Here is a 10,166-nt window from a genome sequence, read left to right as displayed (position 1 = left end):
AAAGTATTGATTTTAGACTGAATTGTCCCCAATCTCCCACCATGGCCCCATTCATATGTTGGAGCCCCAAGCCCCTACGTGACTCTATCTGGAGATAGGGCCTTTCATGGTGTAATTAAGGTTCAATGAGGTCATAAGTGTTTGTTTGTCTTCAGTCTGATGGGACTGGTATTATTATAAAAAGAGGAAGAGACAACAGGTTCAGTGGCTCATGTCTGCTATCCCAGCACTTTGGGAGGCTGGCAGATTGCTTGAGACTAGGAGTTTGAGACAAGCCTAGGCAATATGATGAAAACACATTTCTACAAAAAATACAAAAATGTAGCTGGGTGCAGTGGCTCGAGCCTGTAGTTGCAGCTACTCAGGAGGCTAGGTGGGAGGATCACTGGAGCCCAGAAAGCAGTTGTTTCACTGAGCCTAGATCATGGCACTGCACTCCAGTCTGGGTAATGAGACTCTGCCAGAAAGAAAAAAGGAAAGAAAGAAAAGAAAGAAAGGAAGGAAGGAAGAAGGAAGGAAGGAAGGGAGGGAGGGAGGGAGGGAGGAAAGAAAGAAAGAAAAGAAAGAAGAAAGAGAAAGAAAAAAAGAAAGAAAGAGAAAAAGAAAGAAAGAAAAAGGGGAAGAAACATCAGGAATACAGATAGAGGGAAAAAGACAATGTGAAGTCCCTGCAAGCCAGAAGACAGGTGTTGCCAGACAACTGTTGAAACCTTGATCTTGGACTTCTGGTTTCCAGAACTACGAGGAAATAGTTGTTTAGGCCACCCAGTCTGTGGTATTTTGTCACGGCAGCCTTAGCAGACTGTTACACTGAGAACTGAGTGGGTGAGTGAATGAAGTCAGGTGAGGTTGGGCCAGACAAAGCTCTAATGTTGGGAAAGTCTTCTGAGGTCTTGAAAACTCAGTGGTCTAGTTTGTTACCACCTCTTCCCAGCTAGGTGAGTTCAAATAAATCACTGAAATGTTGGGATTTTTCCTTCCTACACTTAGAAGCAAAGACCCTGCTGCTGTTTCTCTGGCTTCACAGGAATCTTTATAAGTATAATTACTAGGAACATATCTTGAGTCTCAGTGAAGGTATCTTAACAGAAACAAAAATTATCTTTAATGATTTCTTTAAATCACGAATTTAAAGATTTCTCTGTAGTGTTATGAAAGAAAACTGGGAATTCTTTGTGCTGTACCCCACACAGCCACCCAGAATGCTTCTGTTTGGGACTAAAGAAAAGCTGCAGGGTGGTAAATGTGCCGGCTAAGCCAGTCACATGCACATCTGGAAACCATACCAAAAGAATAAACTTCTCAAAGTTGTCCTTAGTCCTTTCATCAATAATTTGAGATTCTCCCCTGTCAGATTCAATTGGCCTAGCTCTAGGTATAGCTTTGCAGGGAAGCTAGTTCTGGGCCAAGCAGCGATAAATCATTGATGAACACAGGTGAGCTCAGTTTTCTTCCAAGAGCCTGGCCTCAAATCATTTCTTACACATACCCCCAAACCAGCATATTTTAGCTGACTGCTAAAAAAAAAAAAAAAGCACATATCAGGAAGTCAGTTGGCCTCCAACCTACACCTAGGGATGAAATCTCTGACTATAATGACTTTCATTTGATGCTTGAAGAAGAAAATAAATGTAAACAGAAAATACAATAACATAAAGATTGGCCATGCAAGAGAATTCCTTCTCAGCTACATCCAGTCAGTCAGCTCTGCCACATGCCACCATTCAGAGCAGGAAAACTATAGATTTAAATTTCTTTGGGTTCAGTGCTTCCAGGTTTTTAACCTCTTGTTTACTGGAGCAGAAGAGACTTTAGAAGGCTGAGCAGCTGCCTCTGTTGGACAAATGTTTATACAGACAACATAGGGATTATTCACGTTGTGGGTTACCACGTGAATTCCAAACACCAAAAGACTGCTTTTGACCAGTCTCCTTTCTTTTCATTAATTATTAGGAGCTTAAAGAAGACAAAGAATACTTTTATCACTCAATTATATTAGGAAAATACCCTCAGGTTTGCCAAACTCCTACAAAAATTGAATCAGTAGATAAGATCCCATAGAATTTCTCTCTTCTTATATATTCTTTTTCTCTATCAATTGTCACTATGATTGAGAGCTGATTGTACAAAGCCCATATAGGTTACAAAGCAGGTTTCTTAGTCCATTTTGTGCTGCAATAATGAAGTATCACAGACAGGGTAACCTATAAGGAACAGAAATTTATTTAGCTCATGGTTCTGAAGGCTGGGAAGTCCAAGTTTATGATGAGAGCCTTCTGCTGCATCATCCCATGAGAAATGGTGGAAGGGCAAGAGAGCACGAGAGAGAGAGAGACAGAGAGAGAGAGAGAGAGAAAGAGAGAGACAGACAGAAAGAGAGAGGAAAAAAGAGAGAGAGAAAGAGAGGGCCAAGGGAAGGGCGCTGGATTTATCCTTTCATTAGTAACTCACTCTTGTGATAACTAACCCACTCCTGCCATACAGCATTGATCAGTTTACAAGGGCTGAGCCCTGATGATCTAATTACCTCTTAAAGGTCCCACCTCTCAATACTGTTGCATTGGAGACTAAGTTTTCTTTCTTTTTAAACTTTTTAAAAATACATTTTAAGTTTCAGGGTACATGTGCAGGATACACAGGTCTGTTACATAGGTAAACGTGTGTCATGGTGGTTTGCTGCACAGATCAACCCATCACCGTATTAAGCCCAGCAAACATGAGCTATTTTTCCGGATCCTCCATCTCTCCCTGCCTTCACTGGCAGGCTCCAATGTGTCTTGTTCCCTCCTTGTATCCATGTGTTCTCCTTGCTCAGCACTCACTTATAAGTGAGAACGTGTGGTATTTGGTTTTCTGTTCTTGCATTAGTTTGCTAAGGATAATGGCTTCCAGCTCCATCCATGTCCCTGCAAAGAACAGGATCTCATTCCTTTTTCTGGCTGCATAGTATTCCATAGTGTATATGTACCACATTTTCTTTATCCAGTCTATCATTGATGTCCATTTGGGTTGATTCTATGTCTTTGCTACTGTAAATAGTGCTACAATGAACATATGTGTGCATGTATCTTTATAATAGAAAGATTTATATTCCTTTGGGTATACCCACTAATGGGATTACTGAGTCAAATGATATTTCTGGTTCTAGGTCTTTGAAGAATCAGCACACCATCTTCCATAATGGTTGAACTAATTTACATTTCCATCAACAGTGTAAAAGTATTCCTATTTCTCCTTAGCCTCACCAGCACCTGTTGTTTCTTGAGTTTTTTTTATAATCACCATTCTGACTAGTAAGAGACAGTATCTCATTGTGGTTTTGATTTGCGTTTCCCTAATGATCAGTGATGCTAAGCTTTTTTCACATTTGTTAGCTGCATAAATGTCTTCTTCAGAGAAGTAGTCTGTTCATGTCCTTTGCCCTCTTTTTAACGAGGTTTTGTTTTTTTCTTGTAAATTTGTTTAAGTTCCTGTAGATTCTGGACATTAGACCTTTTTCAGTGGATAGATTGCAAAAATTTTCTCCCATTCTGTAGGTTGTCTGTTCACTTTGATGATAGTTTCTTTTGCTGTGCATAACCTCTTTAATTAGATCCCATTTGTGAATTTTTGCTTTTGCTGCAACTGCTTTTGACATTTATGTCATGAAATCTTTGCCTGTGTCTATGTCCTGAATGGTATTGCTTAGACATTCTTTTAGGGTTTCTATAGTTCTGGGTTTTACATTTAAGTCTTTAATCCATCTTCCATTAATTTTTGTAGATGGTGTAAGGAAGGAGTCCAGTTTCAATTTTTGGCATATGGCTAGCTAGTTCTCCCAGCACCATGTACTAAATAGGGAATCCTTTCTCTATTGCTTGTTTTTGTCAGGTCTGTTGAAAATCAGATGGTTGCAGGTATGCAGTCTTATTTCTGAATTCTCTATTCTGTTTCATTAGTCTATGTGTCTGTTTTTGTACCAGGACCATGCTGTTTTGGTTACTATAGCCTTGCAATATAGTTTGAAGTCAGGTAGCATGATAACCTATAGTTTTGTTCTTTTTGCTTAGGCTATACGGGCTTGGCTTAGGCTATAGCTGGTCTTGGCTCTTTTTTGGTTCCATATGAATTTTAAAATAGTTTTCTAATTATGTGAAGGATGTTAATGGTAGTTTAATGGGAATACATTGAACCTATAAATTACTTTGAGTAGTATGACCATTTTTACAAAATTTATTTTTCCTATCCATGAGCATGGAATGTTTTTCCATTTCTTTGTGTCCTCTCTCATTTCCTTGAGCAGTGATTTATAGTTCTCCTTCAAGAGGTCCTTCACTTCCCTTGTCAGAGATATTCCTAGGTATTTTATTCTCTTTGTAGCAATTGTGAGTGGAAATTCATTCACAATTTGGCTCTCTTCTTGTCTATTACGGGTGCACTGTGACTTTTGTACATTGATTTTGTATCCTGAGACTTTGCTAAAGTTGCTTATCAGCTTAAGAAGCTTTGGGCTGGGCCAACTGGCTCATACCTATAATACCAACACTTTGGGAGGCTGAGGCAGGTGGGTCTCTGAAGTTGGGAGTTCAAGACTAGCCTGGCCAACATGGCAAAACGCCATCTCTCCTAAAAATACAAAAAATTTGCTGGACATGATAGTGGTCACCTGTAATCCCAGCTATTCAGAAAGCTGAGGCAGGAGAATCACTTTAACCCAGGGGGTGGAGGTTGCAGTGAGCTGAAATCACACCACTGCACTCCAGCTTGGGTAACAGAGTGAGACTCTGTCTCAAAGAAAAAAATAAAGAAGCTTTTGGGCTGAGATGATGGAGTTTTCTAAATATAGGATCATGTCATCTGCAAAAAAAGACAATTTGACTTCTTTTCTTCCTATTTGAATATGATTTCTTTCTTTCTCTTGCATGATTGCCCTGGCCAGAACTTCCAATACTATGTTGAATAGGAGTGGTGAGAGAGGGCATCCTTGTCTTGTGCTGGTTTTCAAGGGGAATGCTTCCAGCTTTTGCCCATTCAGTATGATATTGGCTGTGGGTCTGTCATAAATTGCTCCTATTATTTTGAGGTATGTTCCTTCAATACCTAGTTTATTGATAGTTTTTAACATAAAGGGATGTTAAATTTTATTGAAGGCCTTTTCTGTGTCTATCGACATAATCATGTGGTTTGTCTCTTTGGCTCTGTTTACATAATGAATAACATTTGTTGATACGCATATGTTGAACCAACCTTGCATCCCAGGGATGAAGCCAACTTGAAAGTGGTGGGTAAGCCAACTTGATTGATTTTCATGTGTTCCTGGATTTGGTTTGCCAGTATTTTACTGAGGATTTTTTGCATCAGTGTTCATCAGGGATATTGGCCTGAAGTTTTCTTTCTTAGTTGTGTCTCTGCCAGGTTTTGGTATGGGTGTTATGGCCAGTTAGCTCTCCCAGCACCATGTATTAACTAGGAAATCCTGGCCTGGACATTGACTGCAGTAGAAAGAACCCCTGAGGTGGTGTAAAACTTGGATTTGGTCTGACTTCTATTCCCATTACACTGTCTGGGTGACCTAAAATAATCCTGTGTCTGTACAGATTTCTTAATCTGTGAAGAGAGGAATCTGCTCTGCCCAGGTCATGAGGCTGTGAGAAGTAATGAAGCCATGGTTTATATGTGCTTTGTAGAGCCTAAGGGCTGTAGAACAGAAGGGATGATGAGAATGTTTTGAGATACTGAAAGTGGAAGCTGCATCATTTTTCAGTGCAAGTTAAATTATGAATATAGGACACTTTTGTGCCCCTGCTTGTTCACTTCTGCAGTAGAGAATGACATTTTTATTTTTTTTTTTTGAGACAGAGTCTTGCTCTGTCTCACCCAGGCTAAAGTGCGTTGGTGTGATCTTGGTTCACTGCAGCCTCTGCCTCCCGGGTACAAGCCATTCTCCAGTCTCAGCCTCCCAAGTAGCTGGGACTACAGATGTGTGCCACCACACCCGGCTAATGTATTTTCAGTAGAGACAGGATTTCACCATGTTGTCCAGGCTGGTCTCAAACTCCTGACCTCAGGCAATCCACCTGCCTCAGCCTTTCAAGGGCTGAGATTACAGGTATAAGCCACCATGCCCGGCCAAGAATGATACATTTTTAATCAAACCATTTTCCTACTTCTCCTGGGCACGTAGCTGGACTACATTTCCCATATTCCTTTGCTGTTGGACGTAGCTATCTGAGGAAATTCTGACCAGTGGAATGCGAATGGAGGTGACTACAGTACTTGTGGGGATGGCCCTTAATTATTTCCAGCACAATCATCTGTTTCAATTCATGGTGCTCCCAGGAACTTAGTAAATTTTTCATTGTACTCCTCAGCCACAGAAACACCTAACATTTCCAATTAAAATGTAGATAGGTCCAAATAACTTAATAAATATTTATGTCCTAATAACTTTGTGCTTTGAAAAAATAGTACATGTGAATTAAAAGCCAAATGATACTTTTATTTCATTCTTAAATAACCACAATTACTTCCTAATGGGTTGTATATGCCTGTTTAGGGACTGCATAACTCCTTTAATCTGTAAATCACATTGGACACTGCTATCTTCATCCTGTTGCACACTGATTTTAATGTAGTATTTGCTTTTTATTACAGCAACTTCTAAATACCCAGGTTCAAAAAGATACAGCATTATCAAAATTAATGTTGCATGATTTCATTATGAAATCAGGAACTGTCTTGAGATATTAGTGTTTGCAGCATCCAACAGATGTGGAGTATTGCTGGGTTTCCCTAAATTTTCTTAAATATTATGGCTGGACACAGTGGCTCACACCTGTAATCCCAGAACTTTGAGAGGCCGAGGCCAGCGGATCATGAGGTAAGGAGATGGAGACAATCCTGGCCAACGTGGTGAAACCCTGTCTTTACTAAAAATACAGAAATTAGCTGGGTATGGTGGTGTGTGCCTATAATCCCAGCCACTCAGTAGGCTGAGGCACAAGAATCACTTGAAACCAGGAAGCAGAAGTTGCAGTGAGCCGAGATCATGCCATTGCACATCATCCTGGCAACAGAGCGAGACTCCGTCTCAAAATAAATAAATAAAAATATTGCATGACACCGTTGTGAATTCAGTGTAGCACTCCAGGGCACCTTGGTGCACAATTTGGGAACCATAGTGCCCTTCTTTTTCTCCATTTACCAGTTGAATGGAGAGAACTTTGAGGACTTGGAGGACAGCGAAGATAAAATGGAGCCTGAGTCCCTGAGTATCCATGGAAGGAGAGGCAGCTGGGAGAATCACTCAACAAGAAACAACTGCTTTAGGCTATGACAGGAGTGAGATGTTGTGCTTTTTTTGACATCCCACTGATTTGGGAGGTTGTTTATGCAGTAGTCTACCATGACTCTTACAATGCCCACATTCAGGAATACCACTAAGGATGCTTTTATAAATTCAAGCTTTGCTTCACACTGGTTATCTCTCTCTCATGGGGAATTAATGTTGGACAAGTCAGACTATAGCCCTGGCCACTGGGTTTAATTTACAATATCCTGGGGAAGTCCAGGCAATACCCTGACTAAGGGGTTTTTTCTCTAGAGGTGGGTGTTTCTGAGTCAATGCAATATTTGTAAAGTGAGTGAGAGTATTTCCCTGTGACCACATTATCAACCAAAATGCAAATGCTCTTGGGGGCTTGAAGATGCTTGTTTTCCAAGAGAATAGAGCAGTGCAGAAGAAGTGAATCATGGCCATTCGTCCATTTGCATAGAGATGCCCTCTGAATGGTGAGGTGGAACATGCACCTTCACAGGAAGCCACACTCAAGCAGATTTAGTCTCAGACAGTTCCCCTGAAGGAACAACACTACTTGTAGAACACCAGTGTTCAGAACTCAGTGCTGGGACCTGAGGGGCCATTTTCTCTAAAGTAGGTCACATTGTCTATTTAGCTCTTGTTTCCTAACCTACCAAGAGAAAATGGTAGTTCAAAATCTGGTAAACCTTTCTGGGAAGTTTACATTTGATTATAACCTTATTTGTAACATCTTTGAAAATTCCTCTCTCCCCTCAACTACCAATTATCCTCGAGAAGCATTGAGGCATTCTTTTCCTTCTCATGAATAATTAAATGTGACCAAGCTTCAAAAAACCTCCTAGTATACATAGGTCTATGTTGTCTGGACTTAGGCAAGGTTTAAACAAGATATCCAGACTCTTTGATTTAATGTATTTATAGCCCAGATCTTTCTTATTCATCTGTTTATTGACTTCCTTCATGCTCAGACTTCTCATTGGCTGAACAGAAGTAATACACTGCTCTTTGTGGGTGGGAGAATAAAGAATAAAGCTTCATTTTGGCCCCATGACTTTTGGAAAATATTCCAGAGAACATGTGACTCTCTGAAGGCCTTTTTTTTTTTTTTTAAGACAGAGTCTCACCTCTGCCCAGGCTGAAGTGCAATGTTACAATCTTGGCTCACTGCAACCTCTGCCTCCTGGGTTCAAGCAATTCTCCTGCCTCAGCCTCCCAAGTAACTAGGATTACAGTCATCCACCACCACATCCAGCTATTTTTTTTTTTTTTTTTTTAGTAGAGATGGGGTTTTGCCACATTGGCCAGCCTGGTCTCGAACTTCTGACCTCAGGTGATCCACCCGCCTTGGCCTTCCAAAGTGGCTGGGATTACAAGCGAGAGCCACCGCACCTAGCCTGAAGGCATTTTTATGAAGAGTGGTTAGGGAAGCTGGTCTGCCATGGACCCAGTCACACCATTGAAATCCATCTCCACTGTGGGTTTTTCCAGAAAGAAAACAACTATACTTTACTTTTAGATTTTTAATTTTTACTTTTTGTTTCATTATTAACTCTTTGTAGAGGTAGGGTCTCGCAGTTAACCAGGCTGGACTGCAGTGGTGTGCTTATAGTTCACTGCAGCCTCAAACTCTTGGGCTCAAGTGATCCTCTGGCCTCAGCCTCCTGAGAAGCAAAGACTATAGGCATGCACCACCACAGCTGACTCATTTTATTTTTTAATTTGTAGATACAGGGTGTTGCTATGCTGCCCAGGCTGGTCTTGAATTCCTGACCTCAAGGAATCGTCCCACTTTGGCCTCCCAAAACACTAGGATTTTTTTTTTTTTAATGTCACATATCGAATGTTTTTTAAATAATAGAATTTTTTTATTTTCTGAATTTTATTTTCCTTGCTGCTGAATCAAATTAAAAAGAGACTGTTAAGAGAGCAGGTGGCTAACATTGAGACTGAAAAGAGAAATTTTTCTCTAAATAGAAAAATTCAGGAGTAGTATGTAGAGTGCTTGGCATAGAGATCGCAAGTTTACCAGAAACATTTAAAACAAAATTGGGTTACTTTGGTTCTGCTCCTAGGCGGCTGATTATAGTTACTTTCCACCATTTTTCAATACCTATTTGTAACAGGTAAAGAGCAGTGACATACATTTTTATTCTACATGATACATCATGTGCTTGGCCAAATTTTAGCCCCAATGACCTTCATGCCCTATTGTTATACCTTTGCAAATGCTATGCTACAAGACAAAAGGGACTTTGCAGATGCAATTAAGTTACTAGTCAGCTGACCTTAGTTTTTTTTTTTTTTTTTCATTTTTAATCTCTTTTCTAAGGTCCAATGAACATTTATTGATTACTGATGGTGTATCGTAAATGCTTCTCATACTTTCTTTTATTTAATACTATGGATCCTGAAAATATTAATAATTTACCTTTTATGTAAGAAGAAATGGAGACTCTCGGAGCCCAGATAACTTGCCCACATTTCCGCCACTGGAATTTGTGATATCTGAACCCAGGTATCCTGAATACAGGCCATGTCTGTTTCCTTACTGTGGGCCAATTCCTAGATCCATGGGTATGACCAAAATATTAGTTGACAATCATGAAGATTAACAGAAGGTGACAAAAATAATGAATGATGGGGATTTTTATTTTAATGGAGTATGGTAGATGTCCTAGATCAAAGATTCCTAGATTCTTCAGCTTGTTTGAAAATCTGACTCTCTGTCAGCAGCCAGAGCTGAGAAAAAACCAGAATTCTCTTACTTCTCAGTTGCTGGTTTCCAACTGTTATTTCCATGGAAACCTATCCGATCTGAAAAAACAAGTTAAGTGCTTTAATATCATCACCATCCAATGGCTGAGAC

Source organism: Saimiri boliviensis, chromosome 16 (genome assembly GCF_048565385.1).
Source record: "Saimiri boliviensis isolate mSaiBol1 chromosome 16, mSaiBol1.pri, whole genome shotgun sequence".
Lineage (NCBI taxonomy): Eukaryota > Metazoa > Chordata > Mammalia > Primates > Cebidae > Saimiri > Saimiri boliviensis.
Note: the sequence above shows the minus strand (reverse complement) of the source record.